The sequence below is a fragment of the Saccostrea cucullata genome, unplaced genomic scaffold, assembly GCF_032062105.1.
Source record: "Saccostrea cucullata isolate Sc308-1 unplaced genomic scaffold, CSIRO_AGI_Scuc_v1 ctg16967, whole genome shotgun sequence".
Lineage (NCBI taxonomy): Eukaryota > Metazoa > Mollusca > Bivalvia > Ostreida > Ostreidae > Saccostrea > Saccostrea cuccullata.
Genome location: NW_026940540.1, coordinates 1 through 9,800, shown reverse-complemented (window position 1 = coordinate 9,800; position 9,800 = coordinate 1). Strand labels below are relative to the sequence as shown.

Sequence of the window (9,800 nt, the reverse complement as noted above, 5' to 3'; positions counted from 1 at the left end):
TTAATATATTTACTTCTCAAGTCCTTGTATAGGGGACAAATTAAAACAAAATGAAAGTTCCAGTACAGAATTATCAAATATAATGAATAATTCCACTTTTCCAATAATTTATTATCACTTGCATGCATGTTTTATATGAACCTATCAATATGCTTCATTTTTACATGCCTTTATTTTCTCAAAATAAAATATTTTTCTTCAATATATATTTCTTTTCAATATTTTTTCTAATACCTACATTAATATTATATAACTTATGATTATCAAGCAATTAATTAAATCACACATTTACATGTAAATCAGGTCAATTGGCATTATCAGGGCATTCAGAAATCAGGACATTATACCCCTTGCAAACTTCAAAAGCAATTTCCAACAATATACAATAGATAATTTAGCCCACACTGAATTAAACTACTTTTACATATGATCCTTAAAAATTATTTAATCAAATTGTAAATTTAAAATTTTTATAAGTTGGGTTTATTAGAAGTTTTTATACTATCAGGTCATCAGGACATTATACCCTAAAATCAGGACATTATACCCCTGTCAATTTTCTCTGTCAAATAAAACTTAATAAAAGTATTTTATTTAGGAATTTCTTCATGATTCTTATAGAAAATGATGATAATCACAATTTCTAGTAAAAATAATACTGGTTATGCACATAAAAACTCTTTATTTCAGTATATTTATGAAATCAGGTCAATCAGGGCATTATACTATCAGGGCATTATACCCTCCCTATTTTTGTCAACAATCGGAAGTAAGCGCAGTTTGAACCCGATCTTAATTAAGCGATTATGAAAAATATTCAAAATGCCATAATTCTGTCAAAAATCAATGAAGCGTAGTGAAATTCCAACTTGATCTGTAACTCATTAAGATACACCCACATACCAAAATTCAGCTCAATATCTGCAAGCGTTTAGAAAAAAAGTGTGGAAAACCAAGTGGGACAGACTGACGGGGGACAGACGGACGGACGCAGAGGAAACCTATAGTCCCCCCGGTTTCACCGGTAGGGGACTAATAAAAAGTTAAAGACTATAACAATGATTTGTTGACTATTTGAAGATATTGCCTTTCTTCCGTGAGATAGGTAAACGTTCAGTATTTGACAATATAAAAAGAGAAGTTATAAAACAGTGGGTATGATTTTTTTTAATGAAAATCTAAATTCTACGTTATATATATTTTTCTGATTTGCATATGGATTTAGATATGAATGAAAAAAGATGAACAAAAGTATCTTGGGACCTGGGGTGTTTTTCCGGGGAGGGGGGGGGGTCTTGTCCACATAAGCACCTACAGCTGAGTGGAGCGAGTGTCTTACCACAAGGCCACCATAGTCGATCAATGGTATAGAAAAAAGAAATTGGAACATGGGAATATGCAGAAAATAGGATGGAAGTTTCAAATTTTATTCATAAACTTATGTCGCAGTATTTTGTAGCCTGAATTTCAAGAACCTCAAAGGAACCTGAGTAGTAACCTGTTAAGGTACAAAATAGAAAAAATTGCAAAGCAGGCACGTAGCATCGTTTTTGAAAATCAGGGGGGGGGGGCAACCTGAAAAAAATTCTTTACTTACCTGCCTGAAAAGTTAACTGGCCCGAAAATTAAAAGTTGTCCAAATTCGAAAATCCTATTTCGGGGGGGGGGGATTATTTTCCTTATAACACTACACTGTCGTGAAATGGGGGAGGGGCTTCCTTTTCCTATAGTAAAGGTAATCTTGAGAGAAAATGTGGGGGGCCAGCCCCCCCCCCCCCTACCCCGAATACTACGGGCCTGCAAAGAAACTTACAGTGTGAAAACTTTAATGTACGGACAATATATCGGTATTAGGGTTAAAATTAGTGAATCTTCGGACAAGTGGGCCTTCGGACTAATGAACCTTCGGACTAGTGAAACTTCGGACTAGTGGGCCTTCGGACTAGTGAACCTTCGGACAAGTGGACCGTGACCATACAGAATGTTGTCAAATTAAATGTGCTTAGATCTACGGGAAAAAATCAGAGCTTTATTTAAATGTGTTTTCCCCACTCCCCTAAAATGAGAAATTCAAGCTTCCACCACCCTTTCTCCAGTCTCCCTTGTTATTCACACTTTCACGCTCCAGTGACCACAGCCAGCTCGAGATTTTGACCACGTGAACTGGTACTCATCCATTCCAGATTACACTTGGCGATATAGAAGCACGATATTCAGAGTTGACAGAGATTTCTTTTTCATTTCCCTACGTATTCCTTGATTTCTTTGAGGATGGTTTGCGACGACATATTTGCACAGCACCGGACGAGGAGATTTGGGTAAGAAAATAGAAATGCTCGAATATATTCCTGTTTCGCTGTTACAATGAGGCTAGCATGGTCATGTCAATGATCCAATGCATGCCTTTACCCTACATTTATCAAAGTTTAGTTTAAATATTAAACTAGTAAACATATTTCAGATTTAAATGTAATGATTATTATGCATATCCACGGGGGAGAGGGTTGGAGGTCAGGAGATGGATGTGTGAAGAAAAGCTGCCCCTACCCGGGGGGAGGGAGTAAAAAAAAAAAGATTAGTTTGGACAGTTTATTGTTTTTATTTCCCCATAATCGAAGATACGGGAATATATAATTTTGCCCTGTATGTCTGTCTGTCCGTTTACATGTCTGTTTATCTGTTTGTCTTGTTTGCCTTGTCCACAACTATTGACTGATAATGACTGGGTGGGGCTATAGTTTTCATATTTCACATGTTTTGTATTCCTTGTGACAAGTATATTCTTTCTTTGGGTACCACCAAATTTGACCTCTTGACCTTGGAATTTTACTCGGCCACTTAAACCATAGGCACTTGGGGTATGGACCTCCCCCCCTTTCCATTTTTTTTTTCTTTTTAAATCAGGATTCAAGTCATCTTTTTCCTCTTTTTCTTTTTGGTACGGAAGTACCAAAGAACGATAACTCTATTTTACAAATGTTCTGCATTATAAAAAATTCAGGATTTTTAATAACAATATTGTGATATTTGGTTGATTATATCGTGTGTTAAAAGTGAATCTGTATCCATCAGAATCTACTAGTTACAGCTTTCTTGTGATATATCGAACTTACCGTTACATGTAACATGAAGAGAAAATTCGGGATTGAATCCCTCTCGAATTTAATGTTCCGAATAACATTTACACATTATGATGACGCCCGAAAATACCGGGTACTTCCGTCCCGGTTGCTGCACATGAAAAAATTTACCCTAGATGCGGTTGATTTCATCAAAATGTTTACAAATCGGAGGCATATAAAAATTAAATGGAAATGTGAAAAGGAAAAGGAATGTATAACAAATTTATTGATGTATGCATATCCCATGTTTTATACTGATTTAGATAGATAATCGAGCGAAGTTTGAGCGAGGTGAGGCGGATGACTAGAAAAGAGTTGCAAGCCTTCTCTCTTTAATAAAGTATATGTATCAGTGGAAAACGGTATTTTTAAAAACAGCTTGTAGAGACAAAAGAGTTGCATTTTTGATAACATCTATTAGTGCATATTAGAATAGAAAAAGAGGAAAAAGATGACTTGAATCCTGATTTAAAAAGAAAAAAAAATGGAAAGGGGGGGGAGGGTCCATACCCCAAGTGCCTATGACTTAAACCAAAAAAAAAAATTAACCTTGGCTTTAGAACAGTTGGTGCTAGGGCTTTCATACTTCACATGTGTATATATATATATTCATTGTGACAAAAGCTTTCAGTTGGTATAAATATTTTCAACCTCGACCTAAGAGTTTGACCCACTTAGTAAAATAAACTTTAAGCTTGGCCATAACTTTTGACGGTTAATTCCAATACTAACAAAGAAGGACATTTTATTGTTTATTTAAGAAATGTATGTAATAATTATATTTTTTCCTTTGATTGAAGACCAAATGTCATCAATTTGGAGGCCCCCATATAAAATATGTGGCGACTGCCAGATATATATGTGGCCACCACCATATAGTAAGTGGTGGCCGCCAGATAAAATATTTTTCATACATGGCACCAACCGTCTTCCGTACATCAATAATTAACAGTTCTATTATATTTGCTATATCTCAATGGGTGTATTTTCCCTGGTAAGTTCATAAATGTAAAGGGAAGCTACTTAAATAACCTAACAGTTCTAGGTCACATTTTTGGATTTCATTTGCGCTCGTTTTCATCTGAATTTCTGAACATATAAAGACGTATCACAACCTGTCAATGCTGTAAAATCTGGAAGGGTCTTTTGCCGTTTGTCTCAGATTAAGCTTAAGAATTCCATCCTCATTTGTTTGGTATCGTTTTTCTCGATCATTCGTTTCTAAAGAATTAAAGGCATTTCACAGCTTTAGTAGCATAAAAACATTTCTTCAAAGCTTTAGTGTTCATACCAGTTATCTCAAAGACATTCATTTAACATAAGTATGCTGATTTCTTTCATTCTTTACCATAACTCAATCTGATTAAAATCAGCTGTTCTGATATGCTACCACTTACGAACATCTGTTCGTATTATAAAGGAGCAAAATGTAAGTATCACTCCGTTTTTCTCAATGTCGTATTTTTTGCAATTCTGACACCTTTGTAATATTTTTTAATCTCTCTCTCTCCTTCTCTCTCTCTCTCTCTCTCTCTCTCTCTGCGTACTTGAAAAACGGTACATCAATTTTAAGCTCTAGATAGTAAGGAATTTTTGTCTATAATTGTATGAACCTGCAGTCAAGAACTAGTATTCGAAATTGTTTTTTGAACCTTTGTACCATTTTAATAAATAATAATAATATTATCAGGTCCAGCACAATACCCCGATAAAGGTATATAGCTTGATAAATTAAGCTATATAGCTTTATCAAGGTATTTAAATAATTCTTTAAAAATTAATTACTGAAAGTCGAGTTCTGAGTTGTTGTCAGTAAATTCACTCATGCATGTAAAGTACTCAAATACAATCAAATCAGCATAAAAACGTGTCGTAAGAGGAGACGTTATTTTATGCTTTCTTTTTGATACCAGAGTGTTTTTCATGCACGAATAGACACACTGTCAAAAACTCAGAACTCAACTTTCAGTATTTAATTTTTAAAGAATTTTTTTGAATTTTCATTACATAAAATACCTTGATCAAGGTATTTTAAATACCTTGATAAAGCTATATAGCTTTATCAAGCTATATACCTTTATCGGGGTATTGTGCTGGACCTGATTATAATGAATCATTTGAATTGACTAAAAATTAATAGACTTAGAAAGGATTGTCTTACGTGTACATTAGTAGTAGATGTGTAAAATTTATTTCTATATGCTACAGTATTCGTGTGTACATTATGTTTTAACACAGTGGACAATGTTTATGTTTTAGCGCCTGCGCAATGCTGCGTTGTCAAGGACTTAGTCCTGCGACTAAGTGTATCTTTTACGACTAGACTTACGCCACTTGGTGAAACGCAAATTACGCCCGACTAAATTTTGGCGTAAGCCCCGGAAGTACGCCTAAGTTAAGGCTTAAATCTACGACTTTTGATGAAACGGGCTCCAGGTCATTCTGGGTACCTGTGACAGCCCTAGTGGCTTGCTTAAAGTCCTGAATGCATTGATTATTGGCAATGGTCTTCATAAATAAGAAATATGGAAAAAAAACACTGGTATTCAGTGGATGTGATACATACCGTGAAAGCACTTCTTTTTGTTGGTTTTCAATTTTAGTTGTTTCCAAGGTATGGAGAGCCGACACATTTATGACCACAAGGAAATGTAAAATTTTATATGCATTACTACTAAACATTTTCCAACCACAAAATCAAGTCCCAACAAACCAGTATTTTTCATCAAACCTCAAAAAGTTCGAACCCACTTAAATATGTAGATTGATTGATTGTATATTGTTTAACGCCCCTCTCGAGAATTTTTCACTCATATGGAGATGCCACCACAGCAAATTTTGTCCTTTATTCGGCACTTAGGTCTATTGAGCAGGGAGGGATCTTTTTTTGTGCCAACACCTACTGCAACACGGGACCTCAGTTTGTACAGTCTCATCCGAAGAACTGGTCTCCACGTCCCACAGTGGGATTTGAACCTGCGATGACCTCTTTACCTAGCGACTCTAGAGCAGACGTTCTAACCACTGCACCATGCTGGCAAAATAAGCTGATTACTTATCTTCAGCTGATCATTTAAGGAATCATTTAAGGGCATCAACTGGCATATGCATAAATTATCCCATGTTTCCCACTATCGTTGATGTCCCTGGCATACTATACTAACTAGACAGTGATTTCTTACATTTCCATTTCATTGAGAAATAAAATTGTAGATTTAGACATTAAAAATGTAGACTTAGACTTAAATTACACGAGGACTTCCATGCCAATTTCAATAGTCCTCGCCCACTGACATCAAACACATAGACAGCCCCATGAGATTTGCCTGCATATTTGGCCTCCTTAGTGTCAGTCACATAGATATAGATGCGCACGAGATTTGCATGCATATTAGGCCTCCTTAGCCCCTGACCTATCGACCTGCCTAATTTACATTTCAGCAGAATAATCAAGAAATAAACTCCGACAACTTTCAGAGTTATCACAGAGAAAAAAATTGGAAATTGAAATATTTATCTTTATAAGCTAGTCAGAATTGATTGATCTAGCTACATGTGTATTCTATTATGCTTTTTTTTTTTAATGTTTATTCATTCTACAAAAAGTTGATGCAGTGATAGCATTCAATTCTGAACTACCTCTTTTATAATAAACAAAGGACACTCAGTACTCAAAGTTCTACATGTAATAAAGATTTAGTTACCACAATTAATGAAAAGTCACATGACTTTATTAATGAGGCAACCTATCTTAATTTAAGATTCAATATAGAGTGGGATATACTGTAAACCAACTTTTATTCACGACGACTTTATTTCGCGATTTATAAGGGAGAAACTAGTTCGCGACGATTAATTTTCGCTATTAATTCTATTTTGGATTTGTTGTTAATAAATAGGCACATAGACTTTAAGGACGGGTTCGCGGCGAGAAATATTCGCGTTGACGGAGCTTTAGCAAACCTCGCGGAAATTTCTTGCACATGAATAAAAGTTGGAACTACAGTACAATGTTGTAGCTTTCTATAAATATCAAAGTAATCTGGTAATAAAATAGCTTTACAAAATAAATTTTAAGCATTTAAAAAAGGTATCTATTTGTGCTCTTCTATTTTTGTTGTTGATTTCTTCAAAGTTTAAAGCTTAACAGTGCTATGCTGCTGTCAATGTTGGTGAATATAAACATATTTATAATAAATAGCCCCATGTTCGATGTGCAATTAATTTTTTCTGTATGAGATAATATTGGTGTTTGAGATATGATGTTGCTGTATGATATACATGTATTGGGGTTAGGATTATGGAAGTTCAACACGTACTGTAACTGATTTTCAGCAGTTTAATCAATATTCATTACTCCCCTTTCAGCTGTTCATTCAACATGTCTTACTCCCCTTTCAGCTGTTCCTCAGAGACGATGGAGGCTGACACATCCATGGACGACGTGGATACGACGATCTTGATTGACTGCGTATGGAGGGAGGAATTCGAGTAAGTAATATACATGTATATACTATTTATGTTCATGTTTTTTTTTTTTTTACGATCAAATATATGTTGCCCAAGAGGCACAGTGGTAAGAGCGTCTGATTTAATTAGAGTTGTGAAGTAAGGAGATGATCCTTTGGTGAAGAGGTAATTTTGGGTGAAGGGGAGTGTAAATTATTGAAGTAAATGGCCAACCCCTAGGGGGGAATAATCAAGAAAGACAAAAATAGGATGGGGTCATTTAAAAATCTTAAGAACTACCAGGACAGAAACTCACCCCAGGGGTAGGTATGGGCCACTATGAGGAATCCCAAGATTTTTTTCATTGAAATATATAGTAAACAATGATAAAAACTCCTTCTTAAGAAATATTTCCACTGGACTTGAAATGCTGAGACTTGTGTGGAAGCATCCTTGGATAGTGTAAAACCAATGTTACTCAGGTGAGCATTGTGACCTTTTGGCCTCGTTTTATTATAAAACTCAAATGATTAATTAATGTCTACATTTTAAGTCTACAGTTTACAGGACCATTTATAAAAAAAACTCACATGAGTCATAGTTTTAAAAGATGCATGAATTAAAAATTGTTCCATGAAATGATATCATTTTTCAAGGTTTATTTCAAAAGTGATTTATAAGGAATATATTTTTACACTCAACATGCTCAAACTTCGCTATCTTGAACCCAACTGGACTGAGAAAAAATTTGAGATATCCAAGATATTGAGATATGGATGTTCGAGATACTGAGGTTCAAGTATATTTTATGTATAGATATTCAGGGTAAACTACTTATGGAGTAGGCATCCAGGGACTTAAAAATCATTCATTGTATTTGAGATATTGGTTTTTAAGATACTGAATGTCAAGTGCATTTCATTTTCAGTGTTCCAGCGAGGCCCATGGATGATGCTGAGAGGGAGGGACCATCGTAAGTACAAACTAATTAATTAGGTTTGATGAGGGAGGGGTCATTGTAGGTACAAACTAACTAATTAGGTTTGATGAGGGAGGGCCATTGTAAGTACAAACTAATTGATTAGGTTTGATGAGGGAGGGGTCATTGTAGGTACAAACTAACTAATTAGGTTTGATGAGGGAGGGCCATTGTAAGTACCAGGGTCATTCAAAAAGTTCGTAGACTTTTGTCCTAACTTTTTTATTTAACGTCATATTATATCCAAATTTGGTACAAATATTTTAACAACAGATTCAAATAAATTGAGTAAAAAAAATTGGAATGTATCTTAATATTTATTAAAATTACCAAGGATTTGGAACATCAAAAATGGGGTCACGGAGCACCGCCAAAATTGAGTATTTTTCTAATTTTCACTTTATAGTATTTACAGCTATACCTCTAATAAATAGAACTGAAACGAAATAAAATTTACATGTTTAAATAAAGTATTGTTGCATTAATTTAAATGAAATCAGGTTATGTAATATCTTGCTCCATTTAAAAGATATCAGTCTAAATACATAAGGACTCGATTGAAAAAGGCAAAATACCATGACGTTGGAGGACGTCACGGAGCAGCAAGTAAAAATAAAATTAGACTTTACATTCAGGAAACTTCTTCTACAAGCGTAATTTAAAAATCCTTTTAATCCAGGATCTGTATGAAAAATAATCTGTGTATTTGTTTTAAATTAAAATACAATTTTTGAGTGGTAGCGAGTTGAATCGGACGATGGATTGTCTGTAAAGAAACAGATTAAAGTTAAAAATATTGTTAAAAGAGTTAGGAACGTCACTGAACGTGATGTGCGCTTCAATGTTGCAGAATTAATAGAGTTGCATGGTGATTTAAAGAATTTGAACAAAAAAAACATTCTTATTCAAGCTATATTTGAACAATTGTTAGCAAACTAGGTGTTAAGTTTTGTGGATATGTGTTTTGAATGGAGAAGTCTAGAAGACACTTCAAGACCGTGTTTGAAATAAAAAAAATAAGTATACTTTTGACAAACTCTCTGTGTTGTTGTTGACGTTACAATATTGGTTAACCGTGCTCCGTGGTAACAAAACATGCTGCTTTAAATGTTGGCTAGCATGAGTTTTATTTAATCAAATGGAATGAAACTTCACACTTCGACAAAATAAATGTTTATGTTTACGAAAATGTATCGATCTATAATCTTGTAATAATCATATGACGATGAGAAGCATTGTCTACGTATTTT

General features: G+C 34.5%; 1 long non-coding RNA gene across 1 annotated transcript; it reads left to right on the top strand.

The window, feature by feature from the left end:
• The first annotated feature begins 2,211 nt into the window (after positions 1 to 2,211).
• Positions 2,212 to 8,546, top strand: LOC134255580 (uncharacterized). The gene is made up of 3 exons (XR_009989579.1): positions 2,212 to 2,318; positions 7,524 to 7,613; positions 8,500 to 8,546. It is a non-coding gene; the product is annotated as an uncharacterized LOC134255580 (long non-coding RNA).
• The last annotated feature ends 1,254 nt before the right edge of the window (positions 8,547 to 9,800 follow it).